At 35.7% G+C, this 22362-nt stretch overlaps 1 protein-coding gene and 1 long non-coding RNA gene across 9 annotated transcripts in view; one reads left to right on the forward strand and one right to left on the reverse strand.

Moving 5' to 3' along the window:
* Nucleotides 1-22362, forward strand: part of LOC136829436 (uncharacterized) — a 387116-nt gene that overhangs the window by 229460 nt on the left and 135294 nt on the right. The gene's annotated exons all lie outside the window — the stretch shown is intronic.
* Nucleotides 1754-22362, reverse strand: part of LOC136829437 (uncharacterized) — a 338599-nt gene continuing 317990 nt past the window's right edge. The window contains exon 3 of the long non-coding RNA XR_010850380.1: nucleotides 1754-1875. This is a non-coding gene — a long non-coding RNA (uncharacterized lncRNA). The remainder of the gene's footprint in view (nucleotides 1876-22362) is intronic.

Here is a 22362-nt window from a genome sequence, read left to right on the forward strand (position 1 = left end):
TTTCACATTTCACATCTGTACAGTCTCTGTGAAAATACTCAAGTGCACATAAACACATACACACACACACAATTTCGCGTTTAAATCCACACTGCTCGTTCCCTATGATTCCTTCTCTTATCTGTTTTACCTTCTTTCTCAAAGCCCTGCTATTCAGCTTCTCTGGTAAACTAAGTAGCATTTTGCCACAGTCACCTGTATCATGTTATCTCTTAAAGAGGAACAGTTATTCCACTCGTCTGTTCCTTTGTAAGATTTCCCTTACCCTGACATTCCTTGCACATCTTAGTCACTGTTTTACCTTTGTACCTAAGCCTCTAGCTTATAACCACAGTAAATCTTGTGGATCATATTTCTTCAACCTCCTAATTGCTCTGTCAACATTCACAGCAAGTTACTTCAGTAGCTTATCTCCTCTTAATAGAATCTGCAATGTTACCAGCTGTAACGCTAAGCAGCAATGTTACCAGTTGTAACGCTAAGCAGCAATGTTCTTTATCAGTAAATAACAGGAAATTCGACATAACTGTGTTGATCATGTTTCTGGCTGCACTGCTCGGAAAAGGTTGTATTTATTCACGGCGTGAACATATAAAGTAAGTAGGCTTTAAGAGAAAAAGAAATCACTGCACTCGCCATGCTCTCTTCTTTGTGATTTTTTTCTTTTCATCTCCCCTAAAATGGAAAGTGATATGGAAGGAAGGAACCCATTTCAAGGATGAGCGCGAAATCAAGATGATGTGCTTTTAGGTCTGGGAGGAGAGTGTAGAGAAATATTTGAAAGCTGAAGCGAGTTATTTCGAAGCTGAGAAATATCATCTTCTTTTTTTTTTTCTATCTCGGGCTTTATAGTCCTCTTAGAGGTTAATGGTCTTCGTTGTTTTGCTCTAAGTTTGTATATTTCTCGTTGTATGTGTTCGTGTTATGTGGTATTTTTAGTACTAATATGGTTTTTTTTTTTTTCAGTGTGCTTTTAAGTGGACCTTTGTTTTTCCTCTTATTGACTAAACTAAAGTGGCTCTTGGAGCGAGGCTTACATTGTGACCTTTTCTTGCTAGAGGTAATTTCTCTGAGCCATCCATTCAGCTTAGAAATCCCTTGAGAACAATTTTCTAACTGATGGACATTTAATATTATACATTTCATAACTATAATTTCCAAAATATTTGTGTAAACATTTTCGTTTTTGTTTTTCATCTTCCTTCCAATTTAAAAAGAACTAGACTAGGACTGCATTATCTATATAACTGATATTGCAAGATATAGCCTGATGAACAAACATACTTAGCTTAGTTCCATCTAACCAAGTAAAACTTTTTCCTGACATGAACGTCTGTTGGAAAATTTGTTCACTGATGAACTCCCATTTAATCGTTATTAATAGGTAAATACTATATTTTTTTTTTGTTTTTGTTTTATTAAACTGTACATTATTTAAATGAATATCACAATAATTCTCACAATAGTTCCTTAAATAATAAACACATAACCAGCTAAAATTTAAAAAGGTTAAGTTCTCATAGTGACATTAAACATATACAGTCGTGTTCTCAAATATGGAATGAATATCTAGGTGATTGATTTTGAGTAAGCTTCACACCCAAGAAACATAAAATCTCTAAAATCTCACGTGATTTTGAAGTTCAACTATTTGACTCTGAAGCTATTGTGCTGAAGTGACTAGATTTCGGCTTGTAGAATAACAGTCGTAGTGTCAGCATGTAGGCGATTATTAAACTTATACTAAGCGATAGTGGAAATCCCATTGAGACCGGAACGCATTTGGTTAAAATTAAAGGGTTGTTTTCCTTTAGCGATCAGGCGTACCTCCAAATTCTGATTGCTCGTCGGTATATCAGTTCACAAGGCATCGCACTGAAATAGATTAGGCGGTATGATATAAAATGAAATACTTTTAAAGAAATTTGTGTACTACAGCAGTATTCAGAACAAACTTTAGTTATATAACTTGAAGGATGATTGTTTTTTGAAAATCGTTGTATTGTCATGCAAACAAAAATATATAACAAAGAAATAAAACTGATCGTGAGACAAAAAAAAAAAAAAAATAGGGAAGGAAACGAAGTCGGTACCTGACAACTCCCTCCCTTTTGCAATCTACTCATTTTATAAAGCTCCAGCCATATTTTGCAAGGAATTTTCTCATTATTGAAGAGGATTCCTTCCATTATTCTTGCAAGATCTTGGTGTGGTGCTGCCTTGGCAACGCCTTGGGGCCATGATGACATGGGTCTATTTGTCGCCTTTCCCATCATCACCTCCTCCTCGTCCTCCTCCTCCTCGTCCTCCTTCCTCTTCTTATTCGCTTCTTTTGCACTTACCTGTCTCTCACGCTATTCTCCACCAGTTGCAAATAACACGTCGTCTTTTGTTTTAAATTCCTGGAACTGGCTTTTTTCTTTCTCTCAGCCGGACTGTCGTTGTTTTGTGTCCCCGCCAGCTCTCTCTCTCTCTCTCTCTCTCTCTCTCTCTCTCTCTCTCTCTCTCTCTCTCTCTCTCTCTCTCTCAGGTCTGTCTGTCTGTCCGCCTCGTAGAGCAGTTTTGTCTCTACCCTTTTTCTCTGTCTGTCTGTCTCCTAGAAAACTTTTATCTCTCTCTCTCTCTCTCTCTCTCTCTCTCTCTCTCTCTCTCTCTCTCTCTCTCTCTCTCTCTCTCTCAGGTCTGTCTGTCTGTCCGCCTCTTAGAACACTTTTGGCTCCACCCTTTCTCTCTGTCTGTCTGTCTCCTAGAAAACTTTTGTCTCTCTCTCTCTCTCTCTCTCTCTCTCTCTCTCTCTCTCTCTCTCTCTCTCTCTCTCTCTCTCTCTCTCTCTCTCTGTCAGAACATTTTTACATGTTTTACAAATTTCGCAGCGTTGACTCTCAATAATATATTAGTAGTCTCTATATAGTCATATACTTCGGGGAAGTCAATAACATAATTCACTGCATGAAAAATGAAGCACACTGCAACTAAAAGCGTTCGAAACTGAACTCAGAGCCCCGTTAGACCTCTCCTACTTAATGCATGGGCACATAATCCAATTACTTCACAGCTCTCCTTAATTAATATGGGAATATGAATCCTTTCATTCCCCGCGCCATAAATTTCCTTTAATGCTATCATCATTATGTGTACGGTCGTGTTTAATTAGCATTTGATAAAAGAAAGGAAAAAAAAGGTAGTCCTGATGAATAAATCTAAAGCAATTAAACATGGCTTACATTTTTCCTCGTCGAGATAAATCGCCGAGCCTCAATCAATAATCCGTTTGGCTGAACATTCTAACGATGATCGAATTTTCATGTCTCGTCATATCCTGTTGCTAATATTATCTATTTTGGACTTTATCTTTTGTTTTCGTTAATCTGTCTGAATTACTTACCGGTTGTAGGTTATTTGTCTTCCCTAATTACTTACTGGTTATGAGCTATTTGTATACCTTAATTACTTATCGGTTGTAAGTTATTTGTCTTCCTTAATATAATACCGGTTGTGAGTAATTTGTCTTCCTTAATTACTTACCGGTTGTGAGTTATTTGTCTTGCTTAATTACTTATCGTTTGTGAGTTATTTGTCTTGCTTAATTACTTACCAGTTGTGAGTAATTTGTCTTCCTCAGTTACTTACCAGTTGTGAGTTATTTGTCTTCCTTAATTACTTACTGGTTGTGAGTTATTTGTCTTCCATAATTACTTAGTGGTTGTAAGTTATTTGTCTTGCTTGATTACTTACTGGTTATGAGTTATTTGTCTTCATTAATTACTTACTGGTTGTGAGTTATTTGTCTTCCTTAATTTCTTACTGGTTGTAAGTTATTTGTCTTCCTTAATTACTTAACGTGTTTTGAGTAATTTGTCTTCTTAATTACTTACCAGTTGTGAGTTATTTGTCTTCCTTAATTACTTACCAGTTGTGAGTTATTTGCGTTCCTTAATTACTTACCGGTTGTGTGTTATTTGTCTTCCTTAATTACTTACCGTTTGTCTTCCTTAATTACTTACCAGTTGTGAGTTATTTGCGTTCCTTAATTACTTACCGGTTGTGTGTTATTTGTCTTCCTTAATTACTTACCGGTTGTAAGTTGTTTGTCTTCCTTAATTACCTACCGGTTGTAAGTTATTTGTCTTGCTTCAATTACTTACAGGTTTGTCTTGCTCAATTACTTACCAATTGTGAGTTATTTGTCTTAATTACTTAGCGGTTGTGAGTTATTTGTCTTCCTTAATTACTTACTGGTTGTAAGCTATTTTTCTTCCTTAATTACTTACCAGTTGTGAGTTATTTGTCTTGCTTAATTACTTACCAGTTGTGAGTTGTTTGTCTTGCTTAATTACTTACAGGTTGCGAGTTATTTGTCATGCTTGATTACTTAATGGTTGTGGGTAATTTGTCTTAATTATTTACTGGTTGTGAGTTATTTATCTTCCTTAATTACTTAGTAGTTGTAAGTTATTTGGCTTAACTACTTACCGGTTGTGAGTTATTTGTCTTCCTTAACTACTTACCGGTTGTGAGATATTTGTCTTCCTTAATTACTTACCGGTTGTGAGTTGTCTTCCTTAATTACTTACCAGTTGTGAGTTATTTGTCTTCCTTAATTGCTTACCGGTTTAAAATGATTTGTCTTCCTTAATTACTTGTCGGTTGTGAGTTATTTATCTTCCTTAATTACTTACTGGTTGTGAGTTATTTGTCTTCCTGAATTAATTACCGGTTGTAAGTTATTTGTCTTACTTATTTCCCAGTTGTAAGTTGTCTTCCTCAATTATTTAAAGGTTGTAAGTTATTTGTCTTCCTTAATTACTTACAGGTTGTAAGTTATATGTCTTCCTTAATTACTTAAAGGTTGTAAGTTATTTGTCTTGCTTAATTACTTACAGGTTGTAAGTTATTTGTCTTCCTTATTAGCTTACCGGTTTAAAATTATTTGTCTTCATTAATTACTTGTCGGTTGTGAGTTATTTATCTTCCTTAATTACTTACTGGTTGTGAGTTATTTGTCTTCCTGAATTATTTACCGGTTGTAAGTTATTTGTCTTACTTATTTTCCAGTTGTAAGTTGTCTTCCTCAGTTATTTACAGGCTGTAAGTTATTTGTCTTCCTTAATTACTTACAGGTTGTAAGTTATTTGTCTTCCTTAATTACTTAAAGATTGTAAGTTATTTGTCTTCCTTAATTACTTACAGGATGTAATTTGGTTGTCTTCCCTAATTACTTACCGGTTGGGGGTTATTTGTGTTCCTTAACCATTAATTACTTACTGGTTGTAAGTTATTTGTGTTCCTTAATTACTTTCCGATTGTAAGTTATTTGTCTTCTATAATTACTTAACAGTTGTAAGTTATTTGTCTTCCTTAATTATTTACTGGTTGTAAGTTCTTTGTCTTAATTACTTACCTGTTGTGAGTTATTTGTCTTAATTACTTACCAGTTGTGAGTTATTTGTCTTGCTTAATTACGTACTGGTTGTTAGTTATTTATTCCTTAATTACTGGTTGTAAGTTATTTGTCTTCCTCAATTACTTACTGGTTGTAAGTTGTCTTCCTTAATTACTTAACAGTTGTGAATTATTTGTCTTTCCTAATTACTTACCGGTTGTGAGTTATTTATCCTTCTTAATTACTTACCGGTTGTGAGTTATTTGTCTTTCTTAATTACTTACCGGTTGTGAGTTATTTGTCTTCCTTGATTACTTACCAGTTGTGGTTATTTGTCTTCCTTAATTACTTACTGGTTGTAAGTCACTTGTCTTCCTTAATTACTTACCGTTTGTGAGTTATTTATGTTCCTTAATTACTTACCGGTTGTGAGTTATTTGTCTTCCTTAATTACTTACCAGTTGTGAGTAATTTGTCTTCCTCAGTTACTTACCAGTTGTGAGTTATTTCTCTTGCTTAATTACTTACCGGTTGTGAATTATTTGTGTTGCTTAATTACTTACTGGTTGTGAGTATTTGTCTTGCTTAATTACTTACTGGTTGTGAGTTATTTGTCTTGCTCAATTACTTAACGGTTTAGTTATTTGTCTTGCTCAATTACTTACCGGTTGTGAGTTATTTGTCTTGCTTAATTACTTACCAGTTGTGAGTTATTTGTCTTCCTCAATTACTTGCTGGTTGTGAGTTATTTGTCTTGCTTAATTACTTACTGGTTGAGAGTTATTTGTCTTGCTTAATTACTTACCGGTTGTGAGTTACTTGTCTTGCTTAATTACTTACCGGTTGTGAGTATTTGTCTTGCTTAATTACTTACTGTTGTGAGTTATTTGTCTTCCTTAATTACTTACCGGTTGTGAGTTATTTGTCTTCCTTAATTACTTACCGGATGTGAGTTACTAGTCTTGCTTAATTACTTACCGGTTGTGAGTATTGTCTTGCTTAATTACTTAATGCTTGTGAGTTACTTGTCTTGCTTAATTACTTACCAGTTGTGAGTTATTTGTCTTCCTCAATTACTTACCGGTTGTGAGTTATTTGTCTTGCTTAATTACATACTGGTTATGAGTTTTTTGTCTTCCTCAATTACTTTCCGGTTGTGTGCTATTTGTCTTCCTCAATTACTTGCTGGTATAAGTTATTTGTCTTCCTTAATTACTTACAGGCTGTAAGTTATTTGTCTTCCTCAGTTACTTACAGGTTGAAAGTTATTTGTCTTCCTCAGTTACTTACAGGCTAAGTTATTTGTCTTCCACAATTACTTACCGGTTGTGCGTTATTTGTCTTCCTCAATTACTTATATGTTGTAAGTTATTTGTCTCCCTTAATAACTTAGCGGTTGTGTGTTATTTGTCTTCCTCAATTACTTACAGGTTGTAAGTTATTTGTGTTCTTTAATTACTTACTGGCTGTGAGTTATTTGTCTTCCTAATTTACTTACAGGTTGTGAGTTATTTGTCTTCCTTAATTACTTACCAGTTGTGAGTTATTTGTCTTGCTTAATTACTTACCTGATGTAGTTATTTGTCTTCTCCGGAAGTTGTTAAGAAACTCTTCAAACTCACTAGAACTTCTGTATCTTTATTTATTCATATCCGTATATCTTGTATAACAGCTCGGTACTACAGTTTCCAATACAAATAATTCACCGTTAACCAAGTCCACAGAGATAGTGAAAAGATTTAGTGAAAAGAGTAAAATGTTCTTTAATAATTACAATTGAATGGTGAAAACCTCTTAAGGCATTCGAGATGAATAGAAGTAGATCACGGAAAAAAACGAGAGAGAGAGAGAGAGAGAGAGAGAGAGAGAGAGAGAGAGAGAGAGAGAGAGAGAGAGAGAGAGAGTTAATTAAGTAATCTTCAATAGTTAAACAATTCAATGAAAATAGTAAAAAGTTCTTTATTGATAATAGTTATTGATAAAAATTTCTCAAGGCACTCGGGACGATTAGAGGTAGATAAGGGAAACGAAAACGAGAGAGAGAGAGAGAGAGAGAGAGAGAGAGAGAGAGAGAGAGAGAGAGAGAGAGAGAGAGAGATACAAGCAGACGCATACGATATCCGAATAGGTCAGCGTTCTTAAAACTCTTCGTTCCATCGGGGCCTCGGGATGCGGAATGTACACATTTGAGCAACTTATCCAACTTTCTTTAGAAAATCTGTTCCCTGGGAGGTCTGGAAAGAAAGCTGTCTTGATAGATGACGGTTTTTGCTTTAGCAAAGTGTCTGGGGCCAAAAAGGGGAGTTTCCTCCCAGAAAGATGGCCGTGATATGCAAGTTTACGTCTCAAGTTTAAAGCAGCGATTAGGGTTATATTTGCAGGGGCCGAAAAGTTTTTCCATTTATTTTCTGGTATGAAAAGGCCCCCGAAGGGAGCAGAAATGTTTGGCTTTGTTGCCCCAAGTGCTTATGCATCTCCCGGTGTTATTTTTCCGTCACATTATTCTGTCACGGTTGTCTCCATACGATGAATGGTAAAAGCAGAAGTCAGCGAAGGCCAAGAAGGGAAAGCGAAGCCGAGAGTGAAGGGCTGCAGAAGGAAGAGGGTGGAAGGGGGAAAATGGGCTGGAGTGGGAGAAGGTGAAGGTCATTTGTTTGTGGGAAAAAGATGGTGCATTGAAAGTGGGAAAATAAAGTGGCGGTGGAGGGGGAGGAGGAGGAGGAGGAGGAAGAGGAAAAGTGGGCATCGATTATATGATAGAAGTGGAGGAAGTTGGGACGGGCGAGAATGGAGGCAGTTGGGAAACAAGGCAATGACATAAGAAGAGAAAAAAGGAACAGAAGTGTGAAGGCGTGAGCCTGACTGAATGGTGAAGAAAGTTATGATGACAAATGCAGAGGTAAAGGACCAAAGAGCACACTTGAATGATGAGGTGATAGGGACAGGAACTGTGATAGTAAAAGGAGGAAGAAAAGGGGGAATTGGATATATTGTCGGAGAAATGAAGGTCGAAGGAGAATGAAAGAGAGGGTGGGACTTTCTCAGGCGCCAGGGAAAGAGAATAGCGAGTCAGTAGATTGGGATGTGGGATTCCTCAGATGAAACGTCTTGGTTTACCTTACGTCGAATGTAAGAGAAAACGTCAAAGAGAATAAATCTGAGAAGAGAAGAAATATCATTAGAAATAAAAATAATAAAGACAAGTGTATCTAATAATTGATGAAGGAATAAAACGCAGAATAGACATTTGACTACTAATAAAATTAATAGAACGATGAAAAAAATTACTAATGTCCGGTAGAAGCATTATGAAAGAAGTGATTCTTTCCGTAGCTGATGAGATTGCCTAGACTAAATAGCAAAGTGGATTAAAGAAAGATGGTCTTCCTAGAACGTGAGTCATAATAAACATGATCAGATTTTTAACCTTAGTATTTATCACCTTCATTTTTACCTTCAGTCATTCATATATTTTTTTTTCCTGCTGCGTTTTTTTATTTTATTCAGTAGCCTTAGTCTATTCAGTTATTTATTTATAGTATCAAGCTATCATTTCGAATAATTTCTAAAACTCTCCCATAGTTAGAAATAAGTTTTACACACTGCTATTGTCCAAAATACTTTTAAACCGGGCATTTGTCAGTGAAATCGTATTTTGATATGTTTTAAAATTGTCACTAAGTAACTCTAGCTGTGCACTGAAAAGTCATTTTGCCACTATATATATATATATATATATATATATATATATATATATATATATATATATATATATATATATATATATATATATATATATATATATATATATATATATATATATATATATATATATAGAGAGAGAGAGAGAGAGAGAGAGAGAGATATATATATATATATATATATATATAGATTCCTTTAAAGGTAATTCATTAAAAAAACTCTTTTAAAAGTTTTTCACCCTTTCATCAGTTTTCTCACGTGTACCCAGAAGACAATTAATTCCAACAACTTTTTTTTTCCCCACGATCATTCAACCTCCCCTTTTCACTTCAGTATAAATGTCGAACAGCTACGCAAACAACACAGCTCCCTTTTGCCAGACCTACCAATCACACATCCGACTTCATATATTCTTGTGCAAATATTTCCTTCATCATAGAATTTGTAGTCGATGTCCATATACAACAAACAACTTACTTATAATCTGTACATTGCCTATCCTTGGCGTTGTATTTCGGTCTTAAAATCTCTGTGCGAAATGTTACTGAAACCCTCGTGATGATTATTCCTTTGCTTCCCGATATAAGGACTAACAGATTTGAAGAGTAGGTAAAAATTTAGCAGATAATTTCCACAATTTTTTTTTTTTACAAATATCTAGATTCCTTTGCGCATGTTGTATTTATTATCTAATTGCTAATATAAAACCTTGAGTGGGGTATGGTCAGATAGCTGGAAAATATGAAAAAGTAAAAAAAAAAAAATAAATAAATTCTGAAATTATACATTGCACCAAAGAATTATTATTAATTTATCAAAATTCATCTATCAAATTAGGAACACACTAATTAAAGTAAATATACTCGCATTCCTCTGTTATAAAGATGACAGCGTAATCCCCACGTTCTGGAAGGGAAGGAAACGAAGTTGCTACCTGTAATAGACGGAGAAAATGGCTTTCGCTGTAATTGGATGGGTGACCTTGGCCTCGAACGTTTGTTGATGAAAAAAAGGTTTGTTGTTGAAAAGAGCTCCCGTTTTCTTTACCGGGATGTTATTCGGTTTATGCGGATTAAGCATTCATCTGCAAACAAGAGAGGAACTGAAAACAACCACCAAAGGTTAGCGGAACGAAGAAATGCGAGTTAATTTTTAAGAAGCAACCGGCTGCGCTATGCGAATCTGTTCCTAAGCTTCTAAAGCTTATTTGGTTCGTGGGAATTCGTAAGATGGCTTTAGCAACATGAGTTAATCTTGTTTCCAAGCGACTCTGAGATTACAAGGTTTTGAGTGAAATACGGGATAAGTTTTCATTTTTAGCTCTGGATTTTTCGCACGAACAGAGAATGACGTCGTATTGAAAAATAGCTATTATATTGCTGCAGACAGACTTGAAGTTTAATTGAATTGTGCAATTTTGCGTCTAAAGAAACTCATCTTTTTTTGCGTTTCTTACACCGTGAATCGCGCAATATTTGATGGTAATTTTGTACGATAGGACGTCCGATTGTTTTTGTCTTAATTCACCGGAGTTTCACTACCTAATTGCATTATATAGTCAAATGAAGACCACCCGTTACGAAATCAGTTGTGTTCATTACTGGAAAAGAAAAAAAAATTGGTTACTTATTCCATTTTTCCGATAAAAAAGGGAGATTGCTTTTTGTTCTAGTGAAGCACGGACCAAGGTGTAGTTATACACTCTGAAAACTGATCGTATTTTTTGTATGTTTTAAACACAAAACTCTAACTTGAATCCAAATTCTTTAGATAAATGGCACCAATATGCGTTACCAAAAAAAGTTTGGTATCATAGAAATATCGACTAATAAAGCTTTTGTTTAATGAATTCTCGTATCTTGCGTTACGAAAGTCAACAGAGCTTAATCAGTGAACTCATTTAAAAGTTTTAAACCCTTATTGAAGGTACGAGGACCATTAAAAAGTAGGGGAGTTTCACCCTAAAAAAAATCATTATTTATTAAAACCGGATGTCTAATTAGTTTTGATGTATAGCCACGAAGAACTTTGAACGAGGTTTTTATAAAGTTAGCTTCCCCGTAAATTATATGTTACGGAACAAGGACTAATTCTGAAAGGTTTGCAAGTGGATGGTTTCTGCAACTCAACCTAAAGATGTGTTTAATAGAAATTAATTTAAAACAAAATATAAACATTATTTAAAAACAAAATTCTCGCTGTATTTAGTGGTCATATTTTCCTAATTTTATGTTCTCGGAAGTTACAATGCAGTGAACTGCAAAAGGTAAAGGCTTATATTGAGCATAGATGGTGCTTTTCTAAACGCTCATTCATATTTATGGCCTTTCTGACGATGGAAAATTGAAAAAATAAACTTGTTCTTAGGAGTAAACAAAATATTTTGAACCTCCTTATATTGACGTTTTCTTCCTCTTAGATTACTAAATGTTATTTTATCTGTATATTTTATTGATTTTCCTTTTCAAAGAAGGAAAAGCGAATATGCAACTTAGAATGATAAAGTAAAGAGATGATAAAAAGAATATTAATTCCTTTCTGTTTACTGACAAATATACGTTCGAGATGCGTGTGCTTGGTAAAGATAGCATACTCATGACAAAAATAAAATTGTAAAATTAATGGGAGTTCACACTGAACGTGATTAGAGTTAATAAGAGGGAATGAATAACTTCCTGAAAAATGTTTAATAACATGAATGGAAATGAGAGGAGAAAAAAAGACTTTTTGATATAGATTTAATTCTTGTAACATTTCTTTTCAGTATGTTATCATTATCCGGTACTGTTAAGAGATCAAGAATATATTGGAAATAATCAGCAATAAAATGACGTCCAACTCTTTGCAGGGAAGTACCTTGTAGGCGGAATGTCAGAGAGAGAGAGAGAGAGAGAGAGAGAGAGAGAGAGAGAGAGAGAGAGAGAGAGAGAGAGAGAGAGAGAGAGAAGGGCGATTGCAATCCTCTGATTTTGCAATTCTTCATCGACCCTAGTCAGAGGTGGTGCTTATTTTTCAAGTTGATATTTCTAGACAGATTCGAGAGTGAGAGACAGGGCAGGGTTCAAACGAAGAGTGAGTAAATTTGACAGTAAACATTTTTTGAGGTAAAAATTAAGATATGTATTGATCATTTTATGAGGAAGAAAGTAACTTATGTTTTAGTTTTTGAAAACGTGAATAAAATTAGAATGTGAGAGCAAAATTAAAGTTATAAAGACCCAGTAGAGGGAGGAAAAGGGTGGCTATATATTGAAATAGATACCGTAATAAAAAGATTAAGATCAGAAGACTCTAGCCGCAGTGAGAGGGAATCATTTCAATATATTTGAAAGGTGTTTTAATGGCCGGCTTCATATTGCAATAATAGCGAGGAATACTTGCTCTTCGATGGCCTCAAGGACAACCTGAACAATTGCGTTTTATATCTACGTAATCTATTTCTAGCATACCAGATGTCGATTTGTTTTTTTTGAAAGACAAAATATTGCAAACGTAATACTAGCTTCCGTACTACATAAATCTAAATGACGAAATGAGTCTTCTTTCCATTACAGATATTTCTACATTTTAAAGGCAAAACGCCAGTGATAAGGAAATATTAGTACTGTCTAAAAGAAAACACTTTTCTAGACATATTTCGAGACCTCTCAGAGACTTTCGAAGACCAGGAGTCGATATCATCAGCTTAAAATATATATATAATATTAAGGAAGCCAAAGTAAATTCCTTTGGCAAAGCTTTATTGGAGCATTGATTTTATCAATATGAAAATGATAGGAGAGGCATGATACCACCGCAGGATGAAAGCCTAGGAAGGAAAGTTGTCCTGATTGTCTCCCTTCCAAAGATCTCATAGTGATTACTGGAAATTAGTAGGCAACGCATAGTAAATTTTGGAGAGATTTCCATTCCCTCTTGTGCCAAGCTGAGGATCTACCTTGCTACCCTTTTTTATAAACTACTCTTTTACTCTTCTTTCAAGAGATAGTTCTATGGCATCCTTTAGGCGTAAATTTCTTCGTTTTCCTTCCTCCTCCTACGTGTAATATTCTTGCGTGGTCAGCACTGCAGATAAAACCATTGGGTAAAAAGTACAATAAAAAAAAAAAAACAGAAAAAGTGGCTCGAATTGTGACAAAGCCTTTATGAAATATAAGGAGAAAAAGCGTCAAGACAGCTGCGTGGCCAAGATAGTGATATTTACAAACGTCGTCGTTAAAACTCCCTCTAAACATTTAATGCTTGCCTGTGCTGTAATATCATCTCCGGCCATTTAATGCTCGCCCATGCCTTAATAGTATTTCAGTGTGGCAGTGTGGCGGGGGAGGAGGAGAAGGAGGAGGAGGAGAAACCGAACGTAATGCAAACCTGACTGCAATGGGAACTCGGGATTACGATTCGTCTGGAAATAGCTCTTGGCTGAAGGTTCCTTAAAGGCTCACTTTTGTATTATCTACCCTATTGCGGAAACGTGGCCACTCGCGCGGTCGTAAAACCCACCGTCTACGAAGCCGCATATTGTGAGAATTTCGGAATCTATTTTGTGAAAGCTGCGAATATTGCCCGAGGATGCTGGGGAGCGAAATCTAAGAGTCCATAAAAGAAAAGAAAGTTACTAAAAGCGTGTGTTCCGAGGCATACGGCTCCGCTCCTTGCCATGTAATTTCATCGAATACAGATTACATGTCCACGAGGAAAATAGTATAAAACGTGGTCCGGAGATTATCATATATTTCGCAAGTTGCCCTCGGGAACGTGTGTTGGATATTATGCTTTCGAAAAAGCAGGAAAAGAATATTAGTAATGTATTTGTTTTTCAGATATCTTATTTTTATTGTACTTTATTTTTTAGAGGAATAATAGTTAATCGTTTTTTCGTTGGTTTCTAAACTTTCCTAGTAACTGTTCCACCTCTAACGCCTTTATCGCCTATATCACTCTCACTTAACATGATTATGTACGTCCCTCAGGGTATGGTGTCCTCTGTCACCTTAGATCGATGAGAGTCTTTGGTCGTAGGATCCCCATTCGAGTTGTTATCGTCAAGAAATATACATGATCTCTCTTTCAGAGTCAGTCTATAATATAATTGTTTTAATTGGTTAAGAAATAATATACAGCAGTAGGTGTTTTAATTTATAGTTGATCCTTTATTAACTTTTTCGTGCTCATATTTCTTTCTTCATTGGTTTTCAAAAGTACTATAATTTTTTCCATCTAAATTTTGTGTGCAGAACACAATGTTTTTTAACAGTTTACACAAATAAAATGACGTTTTTCCATCCACTTCGTACTAGGCTGTAATCAAGCCAATAAATCTCAATATAACTTTCAACGGAAATAACCGCTGCAACCTCTTTTGTTGATTGGTTGCTTGAAAAAATAATTACTTGATCATTTAAAGTTCCGTGTACTTCATACAAGATAACTCCCCTCTTGAATCAAATCATATCCCGTAACTCATCCGTATCCACTTTACGTAAGGCGTTCTCGTATGTCATTAGGAATTCTGAAGGAGGGCAACTGGAATAACGGGCACAGAATTACCATAAGACCTTGAGGATATCTATCACTCAGCTGCATGTGTTGCTTCTGCTCTCTCTGAAACGTTTTAGAGTTCAGCTCTCCTCGGCATCTCTCACTCCTTCCTTCCTTTCATCGTACTTCTATTTCTGTACATCGCCTGTAATCTCACTTCCTTGTTTTCATTGTTGATAAGGTTTTAACTCGGCATTTCTTCTCAGTATAATGCCAGCAGCTTTTCTTTCTTATTTTCATTGTTGATTCTGCAGTTCCTTGGTGTATAACTGTGAAGGTAATACTTCCGCAATTCCTGTCTGTATAAAACCTAAAATGTCTCTTATTCGCTATCATTCCTAATCAGTGTTTACCACTCCGTATTAAACCTCAAACATATTCCCATTGATAATCAAGAGTTCATCCCTGCAATTCCATATTTATACTGTTCTTCTTGATAACTGATAAATACATAACGTTACCAAACTAATATTTTCCTGTCTGGTTACCAACCTATCCATTTGTCACTTAAATATAACACATGAATAACGATGTTGCGACGGATCCGGAAAAGAAAAACACGAATTACTTGTAGCTACAATGATAACTCTCTGTAATAAGGGTCGTGCCTTGCATATTTTCAGGTTTATTTCTAAAGTAAAGAATACAAAGTTAACTGAAGCTAGATGAGAAGACTGGGACATAACTTAGGGTCATTCTTAACTGTAATTAGGAATATATTGCTTAAAAAAGATTTCCAGCAGTATGTCATTTTAAAAAGTCGAGATGAAATTTTGTGAAAGGGCCTGTCAGGTACAAAGCCAGCGTTAGACGAAAGGCAAAAATTGGAGAAATTATAATTTCTTATACGTTTAACATCCAGCTAAGTGCAAAGAAAACGTGCAATACACAATACTAAGTGCGCGTATCAGTAGCAACTATATAGTCACAGGCTCTTTTTAATATATAAGTTTGAACGTTGGTACAGTTCCCTAATGAGAAGCAAACACCTTCTAGCTTCCCTCATGAAGGCTGGGTAGACTGAAATTCTGTTCACGTCATTTGTTCCGTAAATTACGTTAAAGATGGAACAAAACGCAATAGGCAGCCCGAAACAAGTAGATGTGTGTTAATTGTTTTTCCAGCAGCATTTTACAATTATGCTTTCTTAGACAGAGCCTTTGTTTTTTTTTTCAGTGAAGCCAGAATTTCATTTCTCTCAGGTGGAACTGATATTTGGGATTCGAGAGAAGTAATGACCATTATTAAGAAATTAATCTATCAAATGTATGAAAAACGTCTCCTCCACTTTCTCTCACTTGGACATGAGTTAACGTGAAGGGCGTGAACTTTGGAATTTGTGGAGAATGTTAAAGGTGGCATTCTCTCTCTCTCTCTCTCTCTCTCTCTCTCTCTCTCTCTCTCTCTCTCTCTGTGTTGCGGTTTACATGAAGAGGGAAACAACGCGAAACGAAAGAGACAGAAAGATGTCGGTTCACAAATATCGATTATGGGTTTTCGTTGTTTTGACTTTTTTTCTTGTTTTCTTTATGGTGATTGTCTTCCTTGCAAATGAATGCACATTCCTATTCCTGGTCTGGCGCTGTATGGGGGGTGGGGGGTGCTGCTTCATATCTGGGCAGTGATAAATCATATTGAGTTCGTGAATGCATAATTGGGAGGGAGATTACACGTGTAGGGATTTCCGGTGTGATCTGCATTTCAAGTTAAAGGTGAGGCCTGTGATTTTTTTAAGAGAGTCTGTTTTTATTTGTTTATTTGTTTAAATCAGACTTTATCTTGTAGTTGTAAAACCGTGAGAGGAACAGATAACTGGTAAATGTATTTATTTATTTACTTTTTCTTTATATAGTAAATAGCGTAAACTGTCAGTGTGGAATATTCCCAAGGTTTCATCTGCAAATAAGCACACATACATACGCACGCACATGCGAGCATACGCGCGCGCTGACACTCACACACACACACGCACACAATCATTTTAATATGAATGGTGTTGGATATGTGGAGACACTAAATAACTTTAATACATCGTTATCTCTTTTAATTAAAAAAGTTTTGAATAATTTCTAACCGGAATAAATATTTCCAAAGTTCACGATAAGAACTGTCAGTTTCTAAAACAAAATGGAATTGAGTTGGAATTAATCTTTGTAAAGGAATTAATATTTATATATTTACAAAGTTTGTGATAGGAATTGCCAGTTTAAAAAAAAATGAATTAGTCTTTATATTATTCGTTTCCGATCTTTCTCTCTTTTTTTTTTTGTGGCGTTATCACCGGCGTCCTCTTCCCACCACATACCCAATTCTCTCGTGTTTATATTCACGAACAAACAGCGGTCATATATCGCCCTTGGCAGCTTATTTCAGGGTTCCATTGATTCCGGGTGTAAGGTACGGTCCGCCCTCTCTCTCTCTCTCTCTCTCTCTCTCTCTCTCTCTCTCTCTCTCTCTCTCTCTCTCTCTCTCGTGCGGTGGTGCTGAGGATGATGGAATGTGAGTTGTAAATATGAAAGTGTGAGGATTCAACAGAGCTGACCTCGCAAATTAACTCCATATTTCATATCATATAGTCGGCCAATAAATTTCATAGCTAACCATATCGGACAGGGTGCAATTTCTCCTTTGGCATAGTTATTACATATGCCAGTTTCTATCGCTCTCTCTTTCTCTCTGTGTCTCCCCCCGTCTCTATTTTAAAAGCCCCGCGTTGTCAAGGATAAACAGTAAATGGCCCAGAATTTTTCTTGATGAAGGCTTGTTCGGCTCAGTAAGAAAAAAATTTTGAATTCCTCTTGAAATGTTAGCTCGTATATTGCAGATGCAATGGTTTTTCCTTAACTATACTTTGTGCATCGGTTGTATTGTTCAAGTTGTGCAATAGGGACGTATAATTTTCTTACACCTTGTCTCGGGCCCAGAAATTTGCAGAGGTCTTCAGAGGCTTTATGCCAGTTCTATTATAGAATTGGCATAAAGCTTCTGAAGACCTGCAAATTCGAATTGGCATAAAACTTCTGAAGACCTCTGCAAATTTGTGGGTCTGAGAAAAGGTATAGCACAATTAGACTTCGCTATTGCACAAATTGAACAACAACCGATGCACGAAATATAGATAAGGAAAACGATTACATCTGCAATATACAAGCTAATGTTTCACGAGGAATTCAATTTTTTTTACTGAGCTGAACAAGCCTTCATCAAGAAAAATTCTGGTCCATTTACTGTTTATCCTTGACAACGCTGGGCTTTTAAAATAGATCTTTCTACGAGTCATTTCCCTTTCGTTTATAGCGATTTAATATATAAAACACTGTTACAGAAACGTTGTTAATAAGAATAACAAATATAACAACCTAATTGTTTAAGCAGAATTTAGCTAATTCTTGAATTTTGAATAGGAACAGAAGATTAAATCAAAGTGAGAACAATTTTTTTTAAATCGTAATTTTTTTGTAAATAATATTTCCCCTTGTTAGTGTCTTTCTATTTGCCATGAAATCATGCTACGACTAAGTAATTTAACGTGTTTTCGTACATCATTTGTGGCGTTGCATAATTCCCTCTCCCTCTTCCAATGTACAGATCCATTTATCAAAGTAAATCTCGTGTTATTTGTCTGTCTGTCTGTGTCTGGGCTCATTTATATGATAGGTGTTGCTATAGTCGTGAGTTTCTTTGTTGAGTTTGACTCTGTTTTTCTCTACGTCAATTTATAGCAATCATTTTTATATTCATAATGTTATGCATCTATTATTTCTTTCTTTATCTCTGGCATGTGCGGCGCTACAATAAATCATTTTGAAAAAGAATGTAAGCCAACGAATTTTTCGTCTGTCTCCTATTGCAAAAGGCTAATCAGCCGTAAATTGTAGGGGGCCGTCTTTGTGAACAAAATCAGTATCTGCTGTGTTACGAATTCACGAGAAATGGCTTCGAATGCGGCAGGAGATCCACGCAAAAGTTAGATTAAAAGATTGGGCACATCGGGTTTTCGGAAGGCTCATGTAATTTAGTATACCATCAGATATAGGTATAAGTATACGGTCACGCCGTACCATGTTTCACTTATTCACACGTTGACTTCCGAGCATGGAACCTATGAAATTGGAACTGTGGCCTGGAAAGTGACGGCCATGCGAGCTGTAATGTAGTACACCAATAATATGAGTAGAACAATATATATTCAGTTAGAGAGGATGATTACCAAGTAATTATGTGCTTAGGAAATCATTTCCTCATAATATACCTGCAGAGAGATCCATAGTAGCTAGATATAATAAATTACAGTCAAATACATACTTTAGAGTTGACAGTATTCTAGCTTAGACATGAGAATATTCGCTCTGAATACAGCAGTTCCGTCTAGGGTTACAGTAAAATGACATAAAACGGCCACAAACTCCATTGCCATTTATCCTTTAAGGATGTTTAATTTTCTTTTTTTGTATCTTTTAGTTACATACACAACAACACGTGCAGACACTAATACATTCACACACACATACACATATATAAATATACACAAATTAGATAGACTTTAATAAAGCAGTATGCAAAAAAAATCCAATTCATAAATACGGCGTGGAAATCAGTACAAAAAGTTCCTTGCATTTCATAGAAAAAAAAGGGGGGGGGGTGGTTTCTGCTCTGAAAACTCGACTGTTTCTCATTAGTCATTTGCTTTGATGTACAGATCTCACTTCATAATCTTTTGCATACGAGACGAAGTTGTTGGAAGGCCAAGAAAGAAATCGGGAAGGCATAAATTCTTGGGAGCGAACGCCGCTAAACGTCAGGGAGGAAAATTCTTTTGTCAACATTTTCTCTCCATTTTTTTTTTTCTTTTTTTCCACCTTGGAATGGGATACGGTTTTGGGAGAGGCTCAACATACACTCACATACACACACATACACATACGTACATGCACATACACACACGCGCGCACATACACAGGGAAGAAGGAGATGCTTTGTGGGAGTGCACGGGCGTTTTACGGTCATCTTTACCATTTGCAGAAGTTCTGGTTTATGATTTCGTGGATTTGGAAATGTTCCTCCTCCTTCGTTTATGATCTCGCTTCCTTTTCTCCGTTTTCTCTTCTCCTACCGGAGGGAGGTGGAGGGATTTTGCCTCTTCCGTTATTTCGCCGCCTATCGCGTAATAGACTTGTATGAGGTATTGTTGCTCTCCTTGCTCTGTTTTTGGCAGTCGTAAACTCACGTATATATGTGTGCTTGCACGTCTACACACACACACACACAACCACACACATATGTGTGTATATATACATATATATGAATATACATATTTATATATATTTATATATATATATATGTATGTTTATTGAAATATATGAAGCTCCATTGGTGCAACGGCCTCTGAATCTTGGCCATTACCAATGGAAAGTGTATGGAAAGTTTATTTCGTCACTCCACCAACTGGTCTCAAAGTTCTAAATCTACGTACTTCATTATACTTTATTTATAGCTTGTAAATTCACCTTTTTCCTCTATTTAGAATCCACAAAAAAGGCCAGTAGTGTCTCAATCAATTCATGCCCACACCTTTTCACATTTTATTAATTGACTCGATTTCCGGCAACTGTTACAGTTAGCCTTCAGGTAATATTTTTCCAGATCTGTGATCTTATCTGGAGGTTTGCAGATCCTTCACGGTAATATCACAGGAAGATAATTTTTTCCCCGTTATTTTATCTATCATACTTCATATTTTACAGTAGTAAGTTTCTTTTCAATTTCTTTTCCCCTTCTTTGACACCTCTGTAGTTATGCATCGAGTTTGCATACCTAGATATCTAATATTTCCCACATTCACAGGAATTCATATCTTGGTTCGTTTGGTTTGTAACTATGGAATTATAATTCAGGCAGTATTAGGGACGTCAGTATTTATATGACAGTATTAGGGACGTCAGTATTTATATGAGACTGAAATAATAGGAGCTGCACTGTTTATTGATCTTATTTCATTAACATTGTTCCTGTCTTTTTCTTTTTTTTTTTTAAGATTGTGCCTTTTCGCACAAGATGAGTGAAACTGGATGTGGCATTTTTGTCAAATTATGCCTACGTCACTTGCTAAAACACTAATATCCATCGCAACTGTCTTTTGTTTTTTTATAATATTTCAGTGCGTAGTATTGTTTAAGAATATAAACAAAGCTATGAGTTATTTTTCGTTTTTCTGCATACAAAGCATCATCCTTTATCTTTCTTTCCGTAGGCATTTCAGTTCAGACATAAAAATAACACAGCCATCACATTATCTCAGAAAGGCGACACGAAAATGGGAAAAGGGGAAAAATTCGGTCGAGGAAAAGTTACTTTACGAATCTTGACGAGGAAAACGAGGGAAAACGAGGCCATTTAAAAACTTTTAGGCTCTAATAATCTCCATTGTTTCCCCGTCATAAAAAGGAGAAGGTATAACTTTTTGGTCTGATAACAGTGAGGCCTAAAGTCGAAATAGATTTTTTGACTTTCGCGTTTTTCTGTCTCTCATGTGATATTAGATAGATTTATTTTGATCCTTTGTTTGTTAACTAAATTCTGACGCACTACATACATACATACATACATAATACATACATACATACATACATACATACATACATACATCCATACATACATACAATGTAAGACATTTTACCTTGAGTATATATAAGAAAATTTATAAAGGAAAGCAGTAAAAAATCATAACACATACGGTTACTAAGATTCTGCCAAACTATAAGTTTCTAGGAAATTAATGCCACATTCACAATTCTCCAATAAGTCGAAAAGTAAATTTAGGAAAATACATGTCATTCAGGAGTCAACAGTACTGTAATTGACATTGTAGAACAATAAGTAAAAAATACAAAATTTCAGAGAACTAGAAAATAATACAACAATGACAAAAGCCCTTATAATACAGTAACAGAGTACGACGTTTCCAAAACTTCCTATTATTGTGATCATATACAGGCAGAAAATACTTAATTGTGTTGTGACACTTTTAGAAGTTAAATGAAGGTAGGTTATGCAGAATGGATATAAGCTGCTTATTGCTATTCTCTTTTTGATACTAAATGATTTTCAAGATAAAAGACATTGCGATTGAGTGAGAACAGAATGAAAACTACAGAGCTCGTTTTGATATAAGGTCAGTTAGCCTTCATCAGCAACAACTGTATCAGTTGGAAGACTGTCACACACTCCACTAACACCACAAGAGAGAGAGAGAGAGAGAGAGAGAGAGAGAGAGAGAGAGAGAGAGAGAGAGAGAGAGAGAGAGAGAGAGAGAGAGAGAGAGAGAGGAGAAAAAAGGTGACGGCTCGTCTTGGTTCTTTGTCTCTTCTGTTAATGTCGCCCTCTGAGTAAGAAACTTTTGAAGGAAATCTGACTTAAATTACATCAGAGAAATGTAATTAAAGAAAGATTCTCAGGCAAAAGAGGTGAGGAGAAATATGAAATTGCATTTCAAAAGCTTCCCCCCCTCTCTCTCTCTCTCTCTCTCTCTCTCTCTCTCTCTCTCTCTCTCTCTCTCTCTCTCTCTATCATTTGTGAAGAAAAGAAGGATGGTCTTCATCGAGCATGCTGCTAATGGTGTGCTTGCTACTTGGTCACCTCAGGAGGAGGAAGAAGTTGTTTTGTTACCATAAGAAAATTTCAAGACGACATTAACTGTTAATATGTAGCGCGAGGGTTATTGATACTTCCGTAAGTGTTAC

The sequence above is a fragment of the Macrobrachium rosenbergii genome, chromosome 44 (assembly GCF_040412425.1).
Source record: "Macrobrachium rosenbergii isolate ZJJX-2024 chromosome 44, ASM4041242v1, whole genome shotgun sequence".
In the NCBI taxonomy this organism is placed as follows: domain Eukaryota; kingdom Metazoa; phylum Arthropoda; class Malacostraca; order Decapoda; family Palaemonidae; genus Macrobrachium; species Macrobrachium rosenbergii.